The sequence below is a fragment of the Arvicanthis niloticus genome, chromosome 20 (assembly GCF_011762505.2).
Source record: "Arvicanthis niloticus isolate mArvNil1 chromosome 20, mArvNil1.pat.X, whole genome shotgun sequence".
In the NCBI taxonomy this organism is placed as follows: Eukaryota; Metazoa; Chordata; class Mammalia; order Rodentia; family Muridae; genus Arvicanthis; species Arvicanthis niloticus.
In genome coordinates, this window is record NC_047677.1 from 3,819,324 (window position 1) to 3,845,997 (window position 26,674).

Sequence of the window (26,674 nt, forward strand, 5' to 3'; positions counted from 1 at the left end):
CAGCTTTGATTAGGGTGTGTCCCTCCTTTAGCATCTTGCATAATGTTCTCTGAAACTATGCCATTTATTTATTTTATTTATTTTTTGGAGAACCAATAAGCTTTATTGGGGTTACTTACAGGAATATGGGGGAGGGGTTACATACAGGAGCAGAAATGACTCAAAGACAGCTGATTACCAAAGCACACCACAACGTAGGTGACAGTTCACAAAACTTGGAATCTGGCTGGAGTACAATATACACACCCTGTGGGCAGTTCAAAAGGTTGGACAATGTCCTTTCTAACTCAGATGGTCTAAACATTAAACTTCTTCCATGGAACTATGCCATTTATAAAAAGTTGTATTTTATTATAATTAACTTTTAATGCTGAATAAGTCCAAGGCCTTATATATTCTAGCAAGCATACTGCATACTACTCCTTAGCTGTGTCTTCAGACAGAAATGTAAAATAAATCTTTATATATTTTTCTTTTTGTCCACTGTCTTTTGGTGTACATCAAATAGAGGGTTGCTCACTACATATTTCAAACTCGATTTAAAATTTATGTAGCCCAGTTTCCCCTTGAACTTGACATTATTCTTCCATTCTTGCCTCAGGAGTGATGGAATTATAGCTGGACCCCTCATACCCTGCTTGTTATCATTTGTAAGTAATTCACTGTAGATTTCATGACAAGATAGACATCAGCCTATATTGGTTGGATATGATTGATATTTATCATATCTGCTCTTTGCTCCACTTATTTTTCTCTTCTTTTCTAATGTCTAACTCCTTTAGTCTTCCTTTCTTCGGCCATTATCTTATGAAATAAAGATTTATCATTTTCTGTCTCCATTGAGATTAGCTTCAAACATATTTTGATATATTAGCGACAATGTTGAAACCACAGAAGTTCAGTAGCATGTGCAATGTTCTGTCTTTTTTGTTGTGTCATTTGAAATATATTTCAAAAGTAGGCATATGTGTTCATAAAATTCTTTGTTATTTTGGGGGTTTACTTTCTATTTCATTGTCATCTAAACACAACCTTAAAATTAACACCGCTAGTACTTTTCAAATATTTATTTCTTTATCAAATTCATGAATTTTTCTTGGGATAAGCTCTCTCTCTGTGTGTGTGTGTGTGTGTGTGTGTGTGTATGTGTGTGTGTGTGTGTCAAGAAAAACCACACCAACCAAATACCACGAGAAACAACAAAAACAAAATACTTTCCATTGTTTGCTCTATGCTAATGACAAGCAATGAACTCTCTATTTTTATTTGAAGTAACTTTATTTGCTTTACTTTAGAAAGATGTTATCACTTGTTTTATAATTCTAAGTTGACAAATATTTTTTCTAGGAACTTTGAACATCCTATGCAAGAAGATTTTGCCTTTATCTTTTATTCCAACACCAGATGACAACGTTATTGTTCCACTTTAAAAATAATGTGTCATTGTTCCTTGGACAATTTCTCTTTGTCTTTTGTTTTTAGGAGTTTTACTTTCATGTTCAGTGTAGAATTTCTTTTTAGTTATCTTAGCAAAGGCTTTTAAAAAGTTCTAAATTTATATTTCACATTAGTTAAAAAAATGTGACACTTATTCTTCAAATGTCACTTTCTGTTACATATATCATACACATTTTTATGTGATTTTTTTTAGTTTTATTACTTTGTCCTGCTATGATATTTTTGCCTTTCTTTTTAGATTGATTTTTTTTTTTGACTTTTTATCATTATCACTGTGGTGGTGAGTGCTTATTCCACTTGTGATTTTGTTTTTGTTGTTACCTATTATCTCTTAGTCTTTTGATTTGCTATACCTGTTATACTCTTTGGGAACTAAAGTGTAAAAACACACATAAAAACTTAGGGGAATCTCACAATGTTGTTAAAAATTTTTTTTTCTTTGACTGGGAGGCTGTTGAAGAAAGATTAAATAGACTTACTGGGCATCTGAGATGAGGTGAGACTGTACTTCAGCATGACAAGACCCACTTTATGTCCACTTGCAAGGGTAACTCTCCATGTATCTAAACAAAAGTCCAATGGAGATCTCAGCCAGGATTGTTGCTGCTCATATTGCTTTATGTGCAGTTATGCATGGTAATAGCATATAAAGTCAACTCAATATTCATCAATATTCACTAATTATTAGTGATGCTATATGTAGCTATATATGCTACATATAGCTGATGCTATATGTAGCACAAAGTTAGGCAAATGCCTAAAGAATTAAGCCCTTGTAGAAAATAACATCAATGTGTCTATCTGTGCTTTCTCTTTGGAATCATTCCCCCATAGTCTTAGATACTTATAGTCAAAATGACAAATATTTTTTGTTGTAATGAAACCTTTGCTATATTGGGTATTTTGAATATTTTTGCAATTTAATGTGTACATTATGGTATTAATTTATAAATTTGTATCCATTTATATATTATATATTTTAAATATTATAATATGTATACAAATATTGTAGCCTTTTAAAAATTAAGGTGTTTGGGCTTAGAGAGAAGACTATGGTTAAGAGACCTGGCTGTCCTTCAAGAGGTGTCAGGTTCGATTTGTAGCACCAACATGGTAACTCACAACTATATGTGACTCTAATTTCAGGTGATCTAATTCTCTTTTATGGATTCTGAGGGCACTGAACACTTTTTTGATAAACAGGCATTACATGCATGTCAACGCTCATACACACAAAACAAAAATAAATCTTTAAAAAATTAAAAAAATTAAGTTTTTTAATCTTTGGTGTTACAATGTTTCTTTTCTGCATGTAAGTCCTTTGCCAGATATATGATTATCAAATATCTGTTTTTTAACTTGTTTTTTCAATTTGTTAAATGCCTCTTGAAGGACAGAAGTTTGTCATGAGTACTATGCTGTTTATTAAAAAAAAAATTGTCCATACTGGCAGGAAATTATTAAAGGATTTTTAAATGACTTTTATTCATTCTTCATAATATCTTTTGTGAATGATATGCATTAACCACAAACCAAAACTATTGCAAATGTCCTTGGTTTTGAAAGCATTTTACATATTGGCTGGGAAATTGAGTCAATGCGTATGGCTGTTTAAATAACAAATGTGCCCCATAAGCTCGTACACTTGAACACTTGATCCTCAGCTGGACATTTTCTTAGTCAGTATTACATTGCTGTGAAGAGACACCATGAACAGGCAACTCTTATATGTCAGTATGTGGACTTACATTTCTTTCAAGCCTAACTTACAACCTTCATATTATGGCCACTGAAATTTTTGCCAAATACTTTCTATTCAACCTATGAGACATTGCTTCTCTGAGTTGTGAAGGGTTTAGTTGGATATGAATGTTCTTTGTGTTGATGACAATCATGAGGAAAAATGTTTATGGGTAGAATATGAAACAAATCTTTTTGTAATTAATTCAGTGACACGAATTATTTTACAAAGTATGGTTTGTGGCCATTTCACTCACAGTTTTGATGATATTGTGTTGTTGAAGACACTAATGAAAGAAAATGCCCGAGATTTATATGCTGAGTGTTCACACTCTCTTCTTTCTTTTAAAAAGAATATAAATTGGTTAATACAACAAAAATACAAAACTGAGTACATAAGCATATAGTAAAGCATTAAAGATTGTTTTTAATGCAGAAAGACATTAAGAGATCTGTCTTGATAGCGCTCAGTTCCTTGACATTTTACTCTCTTGTTTTGAATGAGCTGTAGCTGATACAATACTACTGGAATAAAATGCTACAAGCCTCAACATTTCTCCTTAATTTGACTTGAGTACTATTGACACATTTTCCCCCATGTGACTATGAGAGCCAGTCTCAGTGTGACTAGCAATATGCCCTTTATAAGGTAACAGTGATGCTATATAATATATCCTGCCATAACTAATTAGTGTTTATATCTTCCACTTCACTAGTCTTCATCTCTCTTCAACTTACAGAAAATAACTTGTGTCAATATGATCACACACATGTTATGATGCATTACAGATTAAGTAACTAAATGTATTTGTCTACAAGTTTCAAATGACAAGTTCAATTAAAAATGTTTATTCATACATATCCCAGTTAGTTTGTCTGCTTTTAAATTAGATTTTCTTATAAAATCTCATTAGTAGAAGAAAATTTATGTAGACACTGCATAAAGTCAGTATAAAAATTTTTAGAACCTTGTATGTTTTTACTAAACATATGACAGAAAATATTTAATAAATTTAGGATGATTATATAATTTCATATTGGTGAAGAGTCGTCCATATCACAAAAGCTGATGAAATATCATCTGATATTATTTGATATATTTAAGAGACAAATATAGATACAACATTATACCATAAAGGCAATTCATAGAAAAACTATTATTTTATATACATTAACGTATCAAATAGTGATGAATCTAACTTTTATGTAATTTGTTTCTAAATTAATATTATGTCTCACTGACTGAAGAAATGCCACATAAAATGGTTTTTAATTTCTGTGATTACACAAAGCAGAGAATTCACATAGATTCCCTTTCACTAGTATCACCTCAACTTTATTTGTGTCCCAGAAAGATGAAATAAAACACTGTAGCATAAATGATCAGACTAAGGTTTCCTTAAATAATGAATACTTAACCCAATGAACTATAATTATCCACTTTAATATTCTTTACTTTGTTCTCTTCTACACTTCCAGCACAGAAGTGATGATTTCTTTAGCAGCATCTCAGAAACTTGCATCAATTTCAACCGTTTTTTGAATTTAATTAAAACTGTCTTATTGCTCTCTTTTCATCTCCTGCTGAAATGCTTGTCAAATTTTATTCCATTTTCTTTGTATTCCTATGTAAAATTTACTTTTATCAAGATATTTGCCAGAAAGTACAATAAACTTGAAATGATAGCATTAAAATTGAGTTATTTTATTACTTGTTTTTTTTTATATTCTAGCAACATTGATGAATTATTGTTAATATCCCTAGAGTCAAAGATCTCCACATTTGAATTCTACTGAACACTTATTTTCCATTTCCTTGAAATTATTTACTGGCAAGGTATAATGTTGAATTCATTATTTGTATACTATAAACCCATATAAAAACTAAAGCATCTTATATAAAAGGGAAAGGGGGGTGGATTGATATTTTCAAACTTAACTTTCACAAACTGTTAGAGTTTGTATGTGGTCCAAGATGGGACAATTAAACAAGGCATACAGTTAAGAGCATTTAAATAGAGTGGAAAGTAAATTAGATTTAATGTGACTTTCAAGCCTATCTATGATTTCTCCAAATATTCATGAGTTTTCAAATGTATTAAGTATCATTAAACTTTTGCATAACAAACTAAGTTACATACACCTTCTTCTGGTTAGATAATGAGTGCGATTATCTAGAAACACTCACTGAAAACACTTACGAGCAGAGAACAAATCTATATTTGGTGAAAGGAAGGATACGCTCATCATAGTCAATTCATTTTGTTTGCTCATTCCCTCATGTCTGAGGGGGAAGTTTCAGAACACTACTGGGAAAGAGCTAGAAGCATGTGTCTCTGTCACTTTTGTAAGTGTCTGTGTCTATCTGATTTGAGAGCAGAATTAGGTGAGCAGGCCAGAGTAAAGCTCTACTTACCACCTAAATTATCAAAGTGTGACCCTCTCCAAGAGCATCAAAAGCTCTTGTCTTTGTTCACTTTTTTTCTTTGAACTTTTCCTTCCTTACCTCACTGTCTGAGTTGTAAGCCAAAGCACCCCATTTGTGCTTAAATACACTTCAAATGACTTGGGTCTCTCTGTGTTCTAAGCTGAATGGCTAATGAGTCCTTTTTATGATCATATGCAGGTAGCTCTGAGACTAATAGGTTTGAAATGTAGAGTCTTTAGCTTTCCTTGCTGTAGTATATAGACTAAGAACCGTTGGTTAAACATGTGCTGTAAAATGCATAAGTAAGATTTGGGTTACTAGATCTTTATGAAATATTCTTTCAACCCAACCAATAGGAACACAAACACAGGCTTAATCTGATCTTGCTGTCATTATTGACTTCTATAAACTGGGTAATAAATAACAAAAATTGCCTTGATCAGTTTATATTTCTGGAAGTTCAAGGACATGCTGCCAACAAGTTCAGTGTCTCTCTATACTCCTGACTTGTCTGGACTGCCCTGGTAGCAATGTGCCTCACGTGGTGTCTATCTTCTGAGAACAGGAGTCCTATATGATAGAATACTGACACCAGCCTGGTATCTGTTTAGTTACTGTATTCTTCATAGCAGCCAGACTGAGCTGGGGAAGTATGACTTTAAGAAAATAATTAGGGAGTGGAATGCACATTCAGGGTAGAACATGTTGGGATCTGTGAGAGGGGAAAGGAAAGCATTATAAAATGTTTTCCAAGTCCCACTGTGCATTCATAAATAAAGCTGAGATTCATCATTTTCAGCTCATGTTCTGTTGAATAAAGATGAGAACAGGCTAAAGGGAAACAAAAGGAACAAATGTGAAGAAAAAACACACCCCATTAATTAGACTATCATGTCTTAAGACTAAATATACATCAAAAAAAGAAAATCGGAACCTGATGTTTTTAAATGGAGTAATCTTGCTGAGTTACAGGAACACATCTTAACACAAGATTTTTTTTCCTAGCAATTTCCAATCTACTTCCATATTGAACTGCAAATTGCTGCTTATTCTTTCCTCGGGCTTCTCAAAGTTTGAATTTTTGTCAGAGATGCCAAAGTCTGAACAGAGCAAATCAGCACTATCAGTTTTTCATGTGCACATGAGTAGGAATTAACCCTAATGAGGCTTGACTCTGAAGGAGGGGGCCAGGGTGGATAAGGAGATGGCTTAGGAATAGTTGCCAGGCAAGGGAGCTTCCTGCTGAGTTGCTTATAAAGTGGGACTTTGAAAAGTCAAATATGGTTCAGGATATACAAGATGAGCACAGAAGCTCCTTGACATTTCTTGACGGAAGATTGCACTTAATCCAAATGATAACAGTTCAGCACTGATGGGATTCCAGGGATACCCTAACAATGAGTGTGCAACACAGTAATAAGAAAAAGTCAAGGACTACACAAGGTGGTTTCTAAAGCTAATTGTGGGAAAGAGAAGAGTGCTTCACTGCTGATAAGAATAAATGGAGATGGTAAGATATGTGAGACAAAACCAAAAAAGGAAAAAAGGAAGAAAAAAAAAGAACAAAACAAAAATACAAGCAAAACCAAAAACTTTGGAATATATGAGACTGTTAAAAGTGAAATGATTAAGGGAAATAAAATGCAGAAATAAAGTTGTCATATGAAGGCAGAACACATGTTGGCATTCACCAGCACTTCAGAGAGTGGGTGGCATCTTTACGAGCAAATTGTATTAGAAAAGGAAGTTTAATTTCAGACCTATAGCTCAGAAACTAAGTAACATATTTATAACATAAATTAGCTTTTAGGAATTAAAAAAGTTTTATTTATTTCATTTAATAATCACCAGTGTGCCATTTTAGGTTCACTTCATAGAATTATTCAAGAAACTGTTCTAATATACTATATATAAAACTTTGTGTTCTCAACTATCAGAAAAATTGAATTAAAGACAGCAGATTATATAAATCAAGATAGGAATTATTATTCTTTCTATACATGCTATTGCATTTTTATAACAGTATAAAACAACTTTCTATGCAATTCTCTTGAAACCTTTCTCATGGTAAAGGTTTAATCATGTGGTTTACCTGAAATAGTTGGAAGAAAAGTTATTAGAACATTTAGGAGTAACAATAATACTAAATGTAGAGCTCGTTGGGAATACTCCATTATCTCAGTCACTGAGAATAGAGGAATATTAAGAACATGATTTGGCATGCCTTATGCCAATGTGTGTGCCCTATCTACCTGCTCTGACCCCTATCCATTTGGTATTTTTCAGTTCAGACATAAATGCATGATGAAGGTCTAACTAATGAGACCTGTAAGAAAGAGTAAAATCTAAGATCATGTCTCCTTTACTTAAAGAACTCTGGGCTGATGGATGTGCATGCTATTGTACTTTGAAATGGAAAGCACTTTTCTAGCCCACCTGAGACATTAATGACACAGTGGTTACAATAAATTCAATAGGTTGCTCCTGAAAATACATGAGATTCAAAGAAACTTCTCAGTAAAGGCATTAAGAGTGATGTCAGAGTCTATGGTGTAGGTCACAAAGGTCAATCTTTCCATCACAGACAACAGCACTTCTGTCTGTGTTCCTTTGATACTTTCAGCAACTTACATCTCAACTTCCTTGAACTTCCAAGAATTGGGTAAATGAAAGAGAAATGTATAGATTAATAAAGAGACCATTAGTTCTTCTGTGAGTTATGAGTAAAAGAAGAAAGGGTGGACTTTTTAATCTCTGTGTATTGCTAGCAGAATTTGCAATCAAGAGCTCTAACCATATAGAAGCTGGAGCACAAAGAAATTCCCTGTAGGAATCAGTAAAGTTATTAAGATGGGCCTGAGAATGTCATGCTGTCTAGATTGGTAATTCAGAATGAAAAATTTGTCAGGTTAAATCCCTGAAAAAAGAAACAATAAGAAGACCTTATTAATATGCTAACAAACCCTGAAAATATAAAAGCAGTTTATATCTGTGATCAGCAACAGATCCCACTTATACCAAAAAGGGTTGGATGGAAGGCAGAACAGAAAAAAAACAAAGCAAAGATTCTATTCAAATAAGTCACTATTAACCAAAAACAAAAGGTGTATAAGAGGTGGGGTTGCTATTTTTAGAGTTCTTCAATATGTAATAAACTCAAGACATAGCTCATTAAGAATCTAATACTCCAGTCTGAGGCCTGCGGGTGAGTACACCCAGGAGTCATCCAGACACATTCTGGGGGATCCACAGAACCCATAGCCAGCGCTAGCACGCCCCTTCCGCGTAAACAGGACCCAACATTTTGCTGCATTCAGGAAACGCACCTCTGTGGAAAGGACAGACACTACCTCAGAGTAAAACGTTGGAAAACAATCTGCCAAGCAAATGGTCCCAAGAAACAAGCTGGAGTAGCGATTCTAATATCAAATAAAATCAGTTTTCAACCAGAAGTAATCAAAAAAGATAAGGAAGGACACTTCATATTCATGAAAGGAAAAATGTACCAAGAGGAACTTGCAATTCTCAACATCTATGCCCCAAATGTAAGGGCACCCACATACATAAAAGACACTTTACTAAAACTTAAAGCATACATTGCACTCTACACAATAATAGTGGGAGATTTCAACACCCCACTCTCAGCTATGGACAGACCATGGAAACAGAAACTAAATCGAGACACAATGAAACTAACAGAAGTTTTGAACCAATTGGACTTAACTGACATCTATAGAACATTTCATCCTAAAACAAAAGAATATACCTTCTTCTCAGCACCTCATGGTACCTTCTCGAAAATAGACCATATAATTGGTCACAAAACAGGCCTCAACAGATACAAAAAGATTGAAATAATCCCCAGGACCTTATCAGACCACCATGGATTAAGACTTGTCTTTGACATGGACAAAAACATCAGAAAACCGACATACACTTGGCAACTGAACAATACTCTACTCAATGATAACTTGGTCAAGGAAGAAATTAAGAAAGAAATTAAAGACTTTTTAGATTTAAATGAAAATGAGGACACATCATATCAAAACATGTGGGACTCATTGAAAGCAGTACTAAGAGGAAAAATCATAGCTCTAAGTGCTCACAAAAAGAAAGTGGAAAGAGCATACATCAACAACTTGACAGCAAACCTGAAAGCATTAGAACAAAAAGAAGCTAGTATACCCAAGAGGAGTAGACGGCAGGAAATAATCAAACTCAGGGCTGAAATCAACCAAGTCGAAACAAAAAGAACTATACAAAATATCAACAAAACCAGGAGCTGGTTTTTTGAGAAAATCAACAAGATAGACAAACCCTTAGCCAGACTAACCAAAGGGCGCAGAGACAGCATTCAAATTAATAAAATCAGAACTGAAAAGGGAGACATAACAACAGAAACAGAGGAAATTAAAAAAATTATCAGATCCTACTACAAAGGCCTATACTCAACAAAATTGGAAAATCTGGAGGAAATGGACAATTTTCTAGATAGATACCAGGTACCAAAGTTAAACGAGGAGCAGATAAACCACCTAAACAGTCCCATAACGCCTAAAGAAATAGACACGGTCATTAAAAATCTTCCCACCAAAAAATGTCCGGGGCCAGATGGTTTCAGTGCAGAATTCTTTCAGACCTTCAAGGAAGACCTAATACCAATCCTCTTCAAGTTATTCCATCGAATAGAAACAGAAGGAACACTACCCAATTCATTCTATGAAGCTACCATTACACTCATACCTAAACCACAGAAAGACCCAACAAAGAAAGAGAACTACAGACCAATCTCTCTTATGAATATTGATGCAAAAATACTCAATAAAATTCTCGCAAACCGAATCCAACAACACATCAAAACAATTATCCATCAAGATCAAGTAGGCTTTATACCAGGAATGCAGGGATGGTTCAATATTCGAAATCCATCAATCTAATCCACTACATAAATAAACTCAAAGAGAAAAACCACATGGTCATATCACTAGATGCTGAGAAAGCATTTGACAAAATTCAACATCCCTTCATGTTAAAAGTCTTGGAAAGATCAGGAATACAAGGCCCATATCTAAACATAGTAAAAGCAATATACAGCAAGCCAGTAGCCAACATCAAACTAAACGGAGAGAAACTTGAAGCAATCCCACTAAGATCAGGGACTAGGCAAGGCTGACCACTCTCACCTTACCTATTCAATATAGTACTGAAAGTCTTAGCTAGAGCAATTAGACAACAAAAGGAAGTCAAAGGGATACAGATAGGAAAGGAAGAAGTCAAAATTTCACTATTTGCAGATGATATGATAGTATACTTAAGTGACCCTAAAACTTCCACCAGAGAACTCCTAAACCTGATAAACAACTTTAGCAATGTGGCTGGATATAAAATCAACTCAAACAAATCAGTAGCCTTCCTCTACTCAAAGGATAAACAGGCAGAGAAAGAAATCAGGGAAATGACACCCTTCACAATAGCCACGAATAACATAAATTATCTTGGAGTGAATCTAACAAAGCAAGTGAAAGATCTGTATGACAAGAACTTCAAGTCTCTGAAGAAAGAAATTGAAGAAGATCTCAGAAGATGGAAAGATCTCCCATGCTCCTGGATTGGCAGGATTAATTTAGTAAAAATGGCTATCCTGCCAAAAGCAATCTATAGATTCAATGCAATACCCATCAAAATTCCAAATCAATTCTTCATAGAGATAGAAAGAGCAATTTTCAAATTCATTTGGAATAACAAAAAACCTAGGATAGCGAGAACTATTCTCAACAATAAAAGAACCTCTGGGGGAATCACCATTCCGGACCTCAAACTGTACTACAGAGCAGTAGTGATAAAAACTGCTTGGTATTGGTACAGAGACAGAAAGAACGATCAATGGAACAGAATTGAAGACCCAGAAATGAACCCGCATACCTATGGTCACTTGATATTTGACAAGGGAGCTAAATTCATCCAGTGGAAAAAGGACAGCATTTTCAACAAGTGGTGCTGGCTCAACTGGAGGTCAACATGTAGAAGAATGCAAATTAATCCATTCTTATCCCCTTGCACAAAGCTCAACTCCAAGTGGATAAAGGACCTTCACATAAAGCCAGGTACACTGAAAATATTAGAAGAGAAGTTGGGGAAGACCCTCGAATACCTAGGCACAGGGGAAAAGTTCCTGAACAGAACACCAATGGTTTATGCTCTAAGATCAAGAATCGACAAATGGGACCTCATCAAATTGCAAAGCTTCTCTAAGGCAAAGGACACTGTCAACAAGACAAAACGGCAACCAACAGATTGGGAAAAGATCATTACCAATCCTACATCTGATAGGAGGCTAATATCGAATATTTACAAAGAACTCAAGAAATTAGATGCCAAACAACAAAATAACTCCATTAAAAATTGGGTACAGAGCTAAACAAAGAATTCTCAACTGAGGAAACTCGAATGGCCGAGAAGCACCTTAAGAAATGCTCAACATCCTTAGTCATCAGGGAAATGCAAATCAAAACAACACTGAGATACCACCTCACACCAGTCAGAATGGCTAAGATCAAAAACTCAGGTGATAGTAGATGCTGGCGAGGATGTGGAGAAAGAGGAACACTCCTGCATTGTTGGTGGGGTTGCAAGCTGGTACAACCACTTTGGAAGTCAGTCTGGCGGTTCCTCAGAAAATTGGACATAGCACTACCTGAGGACCCAGCTATACCACTTCTGGGTATATACCCAGAAAATGCCCCAACAAATAACAAAGACATATGCTCCACTATGTTCATAGCAGCCCTATTTATAATAGCCAGAAGCTGGAAAGAACCCAGATGCCCTTCAACAGAGGAATGGATACAAAAAATGTGGTACATTTACACAATGGAATATTACTCAGCTATTAAAAATAATGAATTCGAGAAATTCTTAGGTAAATGGATGGAACTAGAAAATATCATCCTGAGTGAGTTAACCCAATCACAAAAGAACACACATGGTATTTACTCACTGATAAGCGGAGACTAGCCCAAAAAATTTGAAACAACAAAGATTCAACTACCAGACGACATGAAGCTCATGAAGAAGAAAGAACAAGTGAGGATGCCTAGGTCTTTCTTAGGAGGAGTAACTAAATAACCAAGGGAGCAAATATGGAGACAAAGTGTGGGTCAGAATCTGAAGGGGGGGTTGTAGGGAGACCATTGCGTCTGGGTATTCATTCCATAGGCAGTCACCAAAAATAGACGCTGATAGGGATGTCAGGATGGGAAAGATGACAGCAGCCGGATAAGGCTGTCTCCTTAGAGGTTTCTCAGAGTCGGACATACCCAGAGACAGATACCCACAGCCATCCATTAATCTGATCAAAGTTCCCAATGGAGGAGTTAGAGAGTAAATTGAAGGAACCGTGAACTGTAAGGGCTGGTGGCCCCGTGAGGAAAGCAACAATACCAACCAGCCAGAGCTCCCCAGGGTCTAAACCACCAGCCTAGGAGCACATATAGAGAGACACATGACTCCAGCTGTATATGTAGGGGAGGATGGCCATGTTGGGCATAGGTGGGAGACAAGATAATTAGTACCCTGAAGGCTGAGCACTGAGGGGGGGATCTGAGGGTGGGGAGGGAGGCTGGGGGTAGGTGGGTAAACACCTTCATAGAGGCAGGAGGAGGGGGGATGGGATAAGGGGTTCCTGGGTGGTGGGGGAAATATGGTAAGGGGATAAAATTTGAAATGTAAATATTATATCCAATAAAAGAGGGGAAAAATAGAAAAGCGGTTAGAACCAACATTCTTAATAAAATGTCAGCCCTCTTTAAAAAAAAAAAAAAACTATCTTGATACTAAAATTTGTTTTGAGAATTGTATATTGCAGAATGATCAGCCTTGGTGTATCTACTCAACAAGCAAGCTGGGCAGACCTGCTCAAACCTCTGAGGTCCGTGAATTTCTTCTGGAGGCAGCGAAGACACAGCATCAGAGGATTGTCAATTTGCTCTCCCCCCCACTCCTCTTCTAATATCTCAACGCCCATAATCAGCTTGAAGAAGCTAATGATGAGTCAGCGCCTCTATTCCCTGGGCATGGGGACTAAGGTGGTAAATGTTGGGCTGTCTCTCTAGGGAAAAGTAGTGGGTTTTGTCGGAATAGAGAGGATTAGCTAGGGTTTATTGCATAGCCATAACCTATTAGTAGAAATCTGTATAATTAATATCAAGATGAAGATAAAATTCTTAAATGGCACCAATTTACTTTGTTTACAAATTTTAAGGTTTTCATTGGCATGAGCTTCTTAGTGATATAAGAGTGAGATGAATATTGTTACTCTCATAGGCATTGTACCAGTATAACACACTTAGGAATACAAAGCTTAGACCCAGTCCTTCTTCAACTTTTTTAACTGATTTGAGATGGTCAGCCTGTGAGTTAAGGAATGATAGCAAATTCATGACTTGGAGTTTATTATAAGGGTGTTCTCTATGTTTTATTTAGAAATAGCTGAGTGGAGTTAACAGGCAACAGTCCAGATTACCTTACATGGATAGCTGGTTTTCAAAACATCAGAAATCCTTAGAATTGACATGACAAACATTTCAGTATTAATGTTCATTTTCATTAGAGACCTGTCTGCTCCGGACAGCTTCCTATGTTAAATTCTAAGAAGAAATTGAGCATCCTTGGAGTTACTCCAGTTGTGGTGAGACAGCCACTAGGCAAGAATTGCCACTTTCCTTCCACAGACAAATTACTGTCCAGAAAGGACACACTTGCAGAATAGTCGACTGATTATATCTGCCTAGACAGAGTAATCAGCCCTTAATAATTCTGCAGCACTAAGGTCTGTCAGATGATCCTGGGCCAGAAGGCAGAAGAACAGATGCTCCAACGTTTTGAAGTAGAGCAAGTGTCCAGGTGTTCAGAGGTCTCTATAAATTGGCTAAGTTTTAGAAGCTATGCTTTGTGCTTCCCACAATTATAGTCAACTCAGTCATTCTGGATTTCTGACGGGGTTGAAAACTTATAGCTATTTACCTTGAGAGAAAAGATCTGAGTGTATGGTCGTCAGCTGACATTCATCCTAAAGCCAGGTTCAGAACTAAATGTTTTAGTTAGGAGAGATGACAGAGGTGCTGGTAGGTCAACAAAAGGATGGACTGGGTATTAAGACTATCTTGTACCTCACTGGTACAAATTGGCATAATTATGCTCTAATTGTATTTTGAGAGAAAAGTTTCCTTTTAACAGGAAGGGTGATGTGTAGGAGGAGCTAAGGTGGGAGGAGTACTGAGAGGAAGAAAAGGAGTAAGAAGAGGAGAAGAAGAAGGAGAGGAGAAGCTAGGTGATGAAAGAGAGATAGAGGGGGGAGACAGGGAAGCAGATGTTCATGAATCTCCACCAGTCAAAGATAGTAGATATATCTAGGTTGGGTAGTGGGTTACACCTCTGATTGAACAATACCAAACTTATAAAGCCTATGATTAACATTTTTTAAAAAAATGTATAAATGCAAAAAGGAAAAGGGGGCATGGGATAGGGGTTTTCTAAGGGGGGGAATGGGGAAAGGGGATGGCATCTGAAGTGTAAATGAAAGATCTAATAAAAATATATATATATAATAAAAAAAAGAGAGAGAAAAAAAACCAAAGAATCTAATACTCATATCCAGCTCAGATTAAGTGATGCTTAGAAACTTTTTCGTGCAACTAATGTATAACTTATATCCCAGGAACATATTCCTGATTAATAAATGGTTTACAAATGGTATCTCACCCCTGAGGATGCACAGAAAGACATAGAGCATTTAATACCTTTTAGTTTAATACATTTAGCTTATGTATTTTATTCAAGAACATATAAAAATCATGACTAGTAAGTATCCTTCTGAGTGTTCACAGAGACAGCTGTCTATTTCTTTTGAAGAAAAATACTGTAAGTTACTGCATGGACATTATGGACTAAAACATTTTGAACTGTTCTTAGGGAAATTTGAAAAGTTGTATGGTTATTAATGGGAGTCTTTTGATTCTATCTTAAGCATTGAAATCTGCAAGCTAAAATAAAACTGAGACTAAATTTAAAAAAAATATTTGTGTGCTTTGATTAGAAGTTGCCAAGATATTTTTCAGATTGTCTTCTTTTCTTTTTCAAGAATATACATTTAAAGCTCTTTTTATCTTTAATACAAAACAAAAGATTATCAAATCATTAAAATAAGAGTATTAAATGTTACTTCAAACAAAAGGACAACTCAATCTTCTCACATAAATAGTAAATAAACAAAGTATAAAATATTAAAGTCTATTAAATTTCTAAGTTCAGTTACAGAAGTAGTTGACATTACATGCTTATAAGCTGATTAGAAGTCCTCTCTTGGGAAATAAAGAGAGATTTTTTAAAAATTAATTGTTTTATAAAATGATCATTTTTTTTTTATCTCTAGGGTTGTAAAACGAGGTTGTCAGTAAACCTAGTGAAAATATCACCTCATGGTTGGAGCTGCCTGATGTATCAGATTGGTCAACCAAGCTTTGCCAAGGCACGAACCAAGCTTTTCTAAGTCATACCTACTAGAAGCAAAAGTTTAGAAAATGCACAGGGACTTTTGTTATCCCAAGACATAACGAGAGCAATGCCTTAATGTCAACACTTGCTAGCACAGCCTGGCTTCGGTTTAGGTTTGAACCTTGATCATCTGCACTCTCCAGCCTTTGAGAAAAACTGCAGAGCTGATCACAGGCTGCTTGAATGGAAAGAACCCAAGAACAAAGAGTTCAGGTGTGCAAATGTATTATAGATATTATTAGCTTTTATTGGCAGTCTAATGAACTAATAAACTACCAAACGGTGGTCATAACAATTTCTTTATACATTAGTACACAAGATCTTATAATCCAGTGTTTGGGGCACAAGTTTTCAAAAATTCATGACAATTGTGTTCTTTTAATCCACTGTGAATCTGCTATTGGGGAATCTTAGCAAAATGAAAAGTTAGTTTTCCCTCCAATTAATATATTTTATGCATAACACACATACACACACACAAAAACACACAAACACACACTCTACTTATATGTGAGTATGTTGGGAAGCTAAAAGAGGATTTACTAGAGCAGAAGTTATAAGCAATTGTGAGCCACCTAATATGGGTTCTGAGAACCAAACTTTGACAAGCAACAAGAATATCTAACCATTGAGCCTCCTTTCACATCAATTCGCCCACCCAATATACACATATTTTTTTTCTCTTTTAGTTCTGTGGCATAGTTTAACATAGTAGAACTCTAAAAAAAATATCAAATTAATGCTTCATGGAAGAAATAGCCCAAATTAAGTAAACAAAATGATAAATGAGAAGGAAAACCTCCTGGATTCTTGTTGATGCGCAGAGATACTAAATCAAATAAATTTCCAAGTACCCTAGTTCTGGATTATTGAGTCATGAAATAAATGTCCTCAGAATTTCAGGCAAGCTGAGGAGGGTCATTATTTGGGTATCATCATAACTGAAGTAAGAGGACATTGAGATTAGGGATAGGTTTGGACATACTAGGTTTCAAGGTTTTATGGGTTCCTCTCTAGAAATACATACGCAAAACACCAAAGAATCGGTCAAGAGACAACATATTATTTCTTGATCCTTTTCTACTGGACAGAATTATCTACCATGTTGTCAGGTCAACCACTAATTTATTCAAGGAACACATATTTGTCCAGAGAATGAATTATTATTCCCTATTGAGCAGGGCAGGAATAGTTACAAACTTTTGGTGCTCAACTGTTCTTTCCATTGTAAATTTTTACAGGTATTTTTTCATTCTCTGAAAGTAAAATCCACAATCTCTCCCCTAGAGAAAAATCTACAGTAAAGCTCCTAGCATCTGAACCACTCTGTTCTTATTTTCCTTGTATCCCTATCTTTAGATCCATTAAAAAATTGGAAAACCTCACTCATTGTTCACAAGTTGGAGAAGAGAACTCATAGAAGTGAACAGCATGGATGTATCTTCTATCATGATAAGACAGTTGGATCAATTGATGGGAAAATCAAGAAATGTGTACCACTGCTTTCCTTCATCCATTACTTCCTGCAGCATCTATACTAATCCAATTAGGAAAGAAAGCCAAAAAAACACATGGTAGTACTGAGCTGTATAATGCATACTAAGTGCATAAAGAAGCATTATTATAAATATTTAAAATAGTCAAAGCTTTCAGTACAGTTTTCTGAGGTTCAAACAATGATGCAATTTTATTCTTCATTGTCATTTAATAAAAACTAAAAAAAAATGAGCTTTTCAATTCAAAATTTGAAAGGATAATCAAATGATAATTTTCCTTCTGAGTTGAGTGAAACTAAGAAAGAGAAAAGAACCAACTGCTAGATAAAAGATAATTCTGTCATTCCAATTTCAGCACATCCCCATGCTCTAAGTAAGCATTGCGAGTAAGGCATTATGAAGTATGAGCTAGCTCTTTTCCTCTCATTTCCACATAAAGGATTATTCTAGATTTATTCAAACTTGGGTTCCAAATTTGTAGAAAACACAAAATAGCTAATCAAAGTTGGAGAGTTTTCCTGACTCAGCTATTGCCATCACATTCTATTTCAAATATAAAAGCTTGAAGTCTGCCTGATTTGGCAGTGCAAGGAGGGACAGCACCCAACATAGATTTCAGAAAGACTCATAAATCATTTTAGGAATATATTCGCATGTCTGCTTTTCATGGTGTGCCAGATAGGGTAGCCAACATGTGTGTACACATTATTCATGGCATGCTCATAAACAATTTAACAGTTAAGGTGCTATTAGCAATTCATTGAGAATGAGGGTTCTAAGTCATTTTCATCCATGCTTGTCATGCATTTTAGTTGTCAGTGTTAGAATTCAAACTGGGATTTCTAAATGTTAGTTTGTCTAAATTGAATAGCTATATTTCTCTACCAATAATACAGAGAGGACTCCTAAAATAAAAGAAGACAAGCTCCAGTGTACAATAATGTTTGAGGCCATGTCTAGATAGATTTTTACAATGGTGAGAACATCCAACACTAGTTTAGTAAAGAAATAGAAAACATGAGCTAAATTTTGATTCCACTTAATCTAAAAATCTTATATACAATAATCAACCCCAAAGAGCTAAATGGTTTTTGTTCCTCAAGTGATGCATGGGATTGTGTCAAGAATAGACTACATGTTTGGATACAAAACAGATCTAAATAAAATTTAAAAGATTGCAATTTATGTAACAAATATTTTCTGGGCTTAATAGAATGATGCTACAGATTAATGTAGAAAGAAAAACTTGAAAAATTTCAAAGACATAGAAGTTAACCTATTCATAAATGATGAATAGTTTACAGCAGAAGTCACAAGGGAAAATTTTTTTAAAAAGGTGAATGAAAATAAGCCAGAACAGCGGACGTCACAGGAGGCAGTGAAGGAAGTGCTCCAGGGACACTCACAGCTGTAGATGCCTACATTAAAAATGAATACTTAAATGAATACATTAATTGCACATTTTAAAGAACCAGCTAACAACGACTGAACAAAACCAGGAGAGAGTGGAGGGGAGACAGTAATTAGAACAAACACAAACAAAGTAAAAATAGGTAGGTAAACAGTGATCCCTCATCAACACACAAACTGAAAAATGTGTATTTAACCCAAGGGAAAGGGTGGAGTCTGCTAACTGAAGCAACGCTAGTGGAGCTAAGCTAAGCAAATTCACAGGAAAGGTTCCATCCATGGGAACTTGGTGTTGAGCATGAGGAAGGAAGGAAGTGTTAAAATCAAGTGGCAGTAAACACTGATTTTAAATGTGATTTGATTTCCTGTTGTCAGTTTAAACCCACAGGCAAGAAAACAGTAACATAAAAAATGTAAACCTTGAAAATACAAAAGTGACTTTCACAAATAACAGTATGATAATGGGAGTGGGAGTGAGAATAGTTAGAAAAAATAGATATAATTTCCTTTTAGAAGAGAATAGCAAGAAAATTGTCCAATACTAAAAAAAGAAAAAATTGAATATGTTTAATATTGCTTTAGAAAACTAATTTTCTTTGAAAAAATATTACTTAATATCAAAAAAAATTTTCCAGCTAGTACTGGAATTCCCTGTTTTAATTGTTCAATTTATAGGTCATTATAAAGACACAACAGAATCTGCAACAAATTGACTTCGAAATCACTACATTGAAAACAAATTCTTCAAAAAATTCCATATCTAACATATTCATTTGTTCCCAAATGATCTGTTCAGGAGAAACACCACTTTTTCAAGTGTCTTTTTAGTGTGGCTTTTTATGGCTTCTTTTGAATATTATACATACATTGTATCTTTGGTTTATGGTAATAAGTAATAAAAATATAAAGTTTGTAAAAATCCTATGTACAGAGGTAAAAGAGATCATAGAAATGGCAAAACTTGCTAAGTTGGAAGAGTTATTTTCTTTAGAAAATATTTTTAACTTTATGCATTAGTAAAATTTTAAGCACCATTTTTTAACTTTTTGTTTTGACATTGTTTATGAATATTTCATATTTCTGCCATATAATGTGTTCTAATTAATTTACAAAACTTTTTAAAAGGGTATATTATATGCAATATATAAAGAACATGTAAATTAAAGAAAAGTTATAAAACAATAAGCTAAATTAAACACTTTTTTTCATAAGTCACCTTGGCCATTGCATTTTATTCCAACAATAGAAAAACAACTAAGACATGAGAGTCTATAAACTATGTGTGTATAGAACAGAGGACAATTTATTTAGTATTGATTCTTCAGTATATTTTATTAAAAAGCAATAATTTAGCAGATGATAAAAATTAATAATTTTATAGAGTTTTTTTCACGAAGGAAAGAATGGAAGGTGTCACCAAACCATACTAAATTCTTCCTTAAAGTCATCTGGAAGGACAATCTGTTTGACTTGTAAATGTCTTTTCAGATTACAAGACAGTATACAAGTACTATTAACTGCATCCATGTAAGACAAGAAGACTTACGAGTCTAATCTGGAAATCTGATACTCTTCCATCTTTAAACTTCTATTAGGAAATCTTAGAAACCAGTCTTTTACTATTACTTTATATTGTTTTTGAGATAATAATAAATATTTTATCTTAGCATATGCAGCAGAAAATATCAAAATTAAACTATAGTTATTATTATCAGATGGTATGCCATTTACCTTGAAAAGGAGAGATTAGAGTAGAAAACTCAATTTCATAAAACATATTAAATGTACTAAAATGATCAAATGCAAGAATAGTCACTTCTTGTTAATGCACAACCAATGTAAACAACAAACAAATTTCAACCAGCATACGAAATTATATAAAAACACAGAGTAAAGTTGCCAAAGATTTTAGAAAGTGCCTACATGTGTGTCTTCCCCTTTGACATCCTTCTACTTTATCACACAGTTACATCTAATGGCTACTTACACTTTCTGACTTCAAATGTAGATTTCTCATGGGTTAGTTTACCAAACCTCAAAGACATCTCCTGACTTTCTACCTTGCGTGCTTCCTTTCTTGCTTCCTTCCTCCCTTCATTTCTTTATGAAGAACTGTCTTTGATTTCTTGCCATATATCACATTTTTCAATATTATTCCTATCACTCTGTTGCATCTCTACTCATTTATTCTTCTCCATCTACATTAAGTACTGAACTTATGACTACTCAGATATTAATCTCATTGATTGTACATCGTACAAGCTCATCCTCACCCATCTGTAGCTTGTGATTCCCATTTCACGTATGTCAACTACCAGAATACTAATACCAGCATATTATCTGATAGTTGTTAGGCTTACACTGCAACAGAGCTAGCTTCCCAGAGAAAATCCACCCGAGAAGATTTCCTTGTTTTAGTGCTCAGCAACTCCAGGGTCATAGTTTCTTGATCTTATTTTTTTATTCATATTTATGCAAGACACCCTTTTGAGAAGCTTGTGATGGAACAAAGCTATTCGACGAGTGACAATAAGCAAATGAATTCAGATAGGTCAGCTCCCCAACACACTTTAATGGGCACACCTCAATGACCTACCTCCTCCAAGTAGATCTTAGGCTAGAAGCTTCCACCATATCCCAGGAAGACCACACCTTTAATATTTATATCTTTGAGGGCTATTTAAGGTCCAAACTACAACAGTATTCTTCTAGACCAAAACCAAGAAATAAATAAATTGAAAATAATCAGAGAAAGAAAACCAACTGAATATTCTTCATAGATCCAAACTCCACACTTCATACCTGGAATTTATAATCTTTCCTGTTCTATTTCAAATCAGAAGGCATGGCTGTAGCACAAACCCAACTATGCAAATCAAGGCTTTTACTCTATTATTGACCCATTCTTCATTAAATCCTAAGGGACTCCTAAACATGCACTTATTAATTCTTATCTTTACTTCTGAAATTCTAGCTGCATCAATCACTGTTGTTCACCTGGATTACTATGTTGTACTACAGATATTTGTTTTCCCTCTCCCTTCATTTGGAATTAATTCTAATACTTTTTCCTCAAGTAGAATGATCCTCCTTCAGATTTACTAACCCCACTGTGATTCTCTTCTACTCAGCTCTCCGTGATTCATCATCTCTTCACTGAACAAAGGCTAAACTTAGAATACTCTGTGAGGCAGTCTGGCCCATCCATTCCAATTCATTTTAGCATATCCTTTAGAGTTAGCCATCCAGTCACACTGATCGTTTTTTCTCAGAATCTTAAAATCGACATGTAGTTTTTGTTTTTGTTTTTGTTTTCTCTGCATATCAGCATCAGCTACCTTGGTTTATAATGCTAGTCTCTGTATGCTCTAGGATGACAGTTAGTCCTATTCATTCTCTAGGTCTGAGTTTATATCTATTTCATTGACTGTGTAAAGCTGCACTTTATCTTCTTTTTAATGTATTTTTACAACATACCATATTCTTCTTTATTACTTATATTATAACTAAATCTCCTGCTACATTGCAAACTTAAATGACAAGAGCTATGTCTACTTTGTTTATTCATGTCAGCCTAGTTCCATATTAGACTTAGCACTTATTAAGAATTCAACGTTGCTTCCCACTTCATAGAGACATAATTCTCTCAATTTATCTAGCTTCTGCCTGTGAGAAATTTATGTCTTCAGTGATCTCTGTCTTTTTGTTTATTGTCAAAAAACCAGGTTGTTCTGTTTGCTTTACAGCCTAAGTCAACCATGGGTATCTTGTTCTTAAATAGTTCTGGCCAGACACTGGGCATTTACCTTCTCACAAGTATTTTTGACATTTTCTTTTCATGAAAACACTTATCCAGCAGAACATCGACTGTCCAAGCTGTTTTGCTAACTGTAAATACTCGTCTTTGAGACTTTTTTTAAAATTTCTTGGTTAGAAAGCACTACACAGTTTTGCATTGCCTCCAAGCAATGCAGGCATTTTACAGATCATCACGCCCCTCATGTCTTGCTGATGCCTCATTGTGATCATCAAATGCCCTTGATTCCTTAGAGAGAGGAGATTCTTACCAATGATTCACTTGAACCAAAAATAATTGTGGCTTTGCTGCTTCCTCTTATTCCACCTGTCTACAAGGCTGAAGAATACACTGCCAAACTCATACCTTCTTGAACCTGTAAATGAGACGAAATTTAGAAGCAGAGTTTCAGTATAAATAATTAAGTTAAAGGGGAATCATACTGGTTCAGAATAGGCCAGAGTCCAGGAAGGGGAGCATTTATTAAATAAAGGAAAATTGAACACAGACAAGACACAGTAATATGCACATGCATATGAACACAGACATACACACAGACACCCATGCATGGAGAGAGAGAGAGAGAGAGAGAGAGAGAGAGAGAGAGAGAGACTAAGACCTTACAAAACAGGAAAGTATCATGTGTCTACAGAGGCAGTAGTAATGCTGTTCATCTGCACATGAAGAAACGCCAAGAATTGCTGATAGCTGTCAGCTAATAAAAAGAGGTGAGGGGTCATGCATCTTAGGACTCCTCAGCCAGGATGTAGTATTGAGGGTTTCAGACTTCTAGCTTTCCAATTGTCAGAAAGTGGGTTTTGTTGTTCAAACTCATTTGATTTTCACACTTGCTATGGCAGCTCTGGGGAACAAAGATTCTGAAACTCAGAGCAAAGGCTTACTTAGCTTGTTACTGGTTAGCTAGTCCTAAAGAGAAGCCTGACAGTCTAGCTTCCCAAGCATATGGAACACCCTGCATTTGGTCTTCCACACCACAAAGCTAATAAATAGTGACCCAACACTGTTTTCCTTTGGATGTAGTTTCAATGTTTTGTCATCCATAGCAGTGAATTATCTTATTTAATTTTACCTAAATTGCAGGAGACTATACAGATCACATTTTGTATTTCATAGAGCCGTGCAAGCCTTAGTAATAGATTTACCACCAGGAAGAACATGTGAGGTCACTCCCTGAGGTGTCCTTATCTTTGTGGCTTCTGATGCAGATTTCTGAACCTATCAGTGTTTCTAGGACACGAATGGTAATAGTATGCTTTAACACAAGAAGGACCCTCTTCTTGCCTGTGCTGCTTTCCCCTTCATTTTTAACAAGAACCCTGAAAGTTTATGAGTCACAAGGAAATGGGAGACATGTGTCACATGGAGATGACATTTGCTTCAACTGCTGTAAGACCCCCTGCATCTGCTGAACTAATAAGTTTATTTTACTTAGACTGCCTGCTGGGAAGCCCATTATAGTCTTTATCTTCAAGGTCATCATATTGTAACTAGTTTGCCTATAGATGTTCTGGTAACTCTCACTTTAATGTTAAAATTATATACACTTGCACATGTATACACATATGCATACAGAGAGAGAGAGAGAGAGAGAATGCATTTTCTCTCCCATAACAAAAGAATCAGCCACCTGATCATCATATTGTATTTATATCCACAGAAATCATGAGTTAATTTAATTTGCTTTCAAAAGAGAGGATGGAACATTCCCAGTGAAATGAAAAAAAAAAAGGTGCTGGTTCAATAAAGCAGAACAATGAGCTAAGAGAATTTTCCTGCTTTTAGGCTATTTGTACTTTTGAAACTTAATAGATTTGGTAGTGAAGGGAAAAAGCCCTTAATGATATTTTGGTTATAGATTCAATGTCAAAAAAAGGCACAGAAACATGTTTAGGACCAGGATACTACCTGGCAGAATGAAAGGTCATTGCTCATGTTTTCTCTTCTGTATACATGCACAGATACCACTGGAGTGCACTTTAGGAAAATCTTGTCAGGAGGAGCAGTGCTAGAAGCAACCCTTGATCTGAGCTATAGCTGTAATCATCATAATTGCTCTGCTAAAATTAATGAAACATTACACTGGATTTATCCTTAAAACATTCAGAGTGAAGTACAAGATTCCTTCCGTTCTGTTAGTCATTAGTCTCTGAAGAAGTATTGTGGGAGTAAATGTCAGCTTAATTCTTCTTTTCATGCCATGGATCTTCTAAGTTAACGGGGGAAAAAAACCCAGACACAGCAATTACAGAGATGGGCAAATGAGAGAGAAAACAAGTCTGTCTGATGAAGAGATATTTCAGGGAATACGATATTCTAATGCAAATGCCACCATTTTCTAATTCTTTGTTGAGAGGAGACACTGTTCTGTTGCTGTTGTCATGGAAGGCAGAGATAGTGGGTGGCATGGACATCTTGAGCTTCCAAGTACATTTTCACTTTGAAACAGCCTCCTCTGGGGAACAGGTAATAAATCTGACGTTCTACTTGGGTCCCTGAAGTAGACAGTGTTGCTACAAGTGAGCAGAGCATGTCCGACCAGATATATCTGTGAGAAGATGGTGACCTTGTGGCCACTGTCTTTTGTTTTTTTTTTTAATTGCTTATTTTATTTATTTACATTTCAAATGTTATCACCCTACCCAGTTTCCTCTCTGCAAACCCTCTATCCTATCCCCCTCCCTCCTGCTTCTATGAGGGAGCTCCCCCCACCCACCCATGCACTCTCACCTGAGCACCTTGCCATTCCCTTACACTGAGGCATTGAGCCGCCACAGGACATAGGGCCTCCCCTCTTATTGATGCCAGATAAGGCCATCCTCTGCTATATATGCAGCTGGAGCCATGGGGCCCTGCATGTGTACTTTTTGGTTGGTAGTTTAATCCCTGGGAGCTCTGGAGCTTCTTGTGGGTTGATATTATTCTTCCTATGGGGCCGCAAACCCCTTCAGCTCCTTCAGTCCTTCCCCTAAATACTCCATCGAAGTCTACATGTTCAGTCTGATGGTTGGCTGTGAGCATCTGTATCTGTATTGATCAGAGTAGCCTCTTGGGGAATAGCCATACCAGGCCCTTTCAGCAAGCACTTCTTGCCATCAGCAACAGTGTCTGGGTTTGGTGTCTGCATTTGTGATGGATCCCTAGGTAGGGTAGTCTCTGCTCCACTCTTTGTCCTTGCATTTCCTTTAGACAGGAACAATTCTATTAATATTTTTGGGATGGGTGGGTACCCCATCCCTCAACCAGGGGCTATGCCTACCTTCTGGATATGGTCTGTACAGGTTCTCTGTCCCCTTTGTTGGATATGGCACCTGGGACTTTCTAGTGGCTACCCTCAGTTTCTCATCTCCCACTGCTATATACCTCCATTCAAATTCCTGTCCCTCTGTACTTCTCCTGAGTCTCCTCCATCTGATCCTGTCCCTGTTTTTCCATTCCCCTCCTCTCTCCCTCCTAGGTCCCTTCCTCACTGTACCTCCCATGGTTATTTTGGTCCCCCTTTTAAGTAGGACTGAAGCATCCACACTTTGGTAGTCTTTCTTGAGTTTCATATGGTCTGTCAGTTGTATCATGAGTGTTCCTAACTTTTTTTCCTAATAACCTCTTATTAGTGAGTACATACCATGTGCGTTTTTTTTTTTTTGTTTGTTTGTTTGTTTGTTTTGTGACTGGGTTACCTCACTCAGCATGATATTTTCTGTTTTTCAAGTAAGAGACAGATTTTAAAACAAACAAACAAACAAACAAACAAACAAACCTCTTATACCACTAAGATGA

General features: G+C 35.7%; 1 long non-coding RNA gene across 2 annotated transcripts in view; it reads right to left on the reverse strand.

The window, feature by feature from the left end:
• LOC143435168 (uncharacterized) overlaps window positions 1-26,674 on the reverse strand; it is a 195,732-nt gene that overhangs the window by 102,814 nt on the left and 66,244 nt on the right. For both annotated transcript variants that reach the window (XR_013105227.1, XR_013105226.1), the window contains exon 2: window positions 23,151-23,255. This is a non-coding gene — a long non-coding RNA (uncharacterized LOC143435168). The remainder of the gene's footprint in view (window positions 1-23,150; window positions 23,256-26,674) is intronic.